Source organism: Netta rufina (genome assembly GCF_964035555.1).
Source record: "Netta rufina genome assembly, chromosome: 3".
In the NCBI taxonomy this organism is placed as follows: domain Eukaryota; kingdom Metazoa; phylum Chordata; class Aves; order Anseriformes; family Anatidae; genus Netta; species Netta rufina.
This window is the reverse complement of record NC_140125.1, coordinates 105,615,034-105,615,519: the sequence shown is the minus strand read 5'-3', so window position 1 is coordinate 105,615,519 and position 486 is coordinate 105,615,034.

Genomic DNA, 486 nt, shown 5'->3' with positions numbered 1-486 from the left:
AAATGAGTAATTATATGCCATGGTTATATAAGTATTTCAGGTTAATTAATGTACAGTGTGGTAAAAAGCAAGGTAGGTGATATTTTTCTTCATTTCTGCCAAGTACATCATCAGTAGCTAAAAATAGAAGACCAGGCCAGCATTAATTGGTGTACCACAGCACAGCCGTAACCCACACACCGCCTTCGTGCACCTTTATTAGCACAGCTGCTGTTTGCAAATATGCAACCCACAGACCCATGGTAGTAGTGAGCACCGCAAACAGCCCTCGGGAGCACGCAAAACTAGAAAAGCCCTTCAGGCTCACCAAAAAGCACTAATACTACCTCCCAGGAGCCCTAAGGCAGGAGGGACGAGACATTTGTGAGGGAGCGAGCGCGCTCCCGCCTCCCGGCCCCTCTCCCCGCCCTGCTCCCTAAGATGGCGGCGCCGCCCGCCCCACAATGCTCCGCGCGGGCGGGCGCGCTTCCGGGTGCGAGCCCAGGA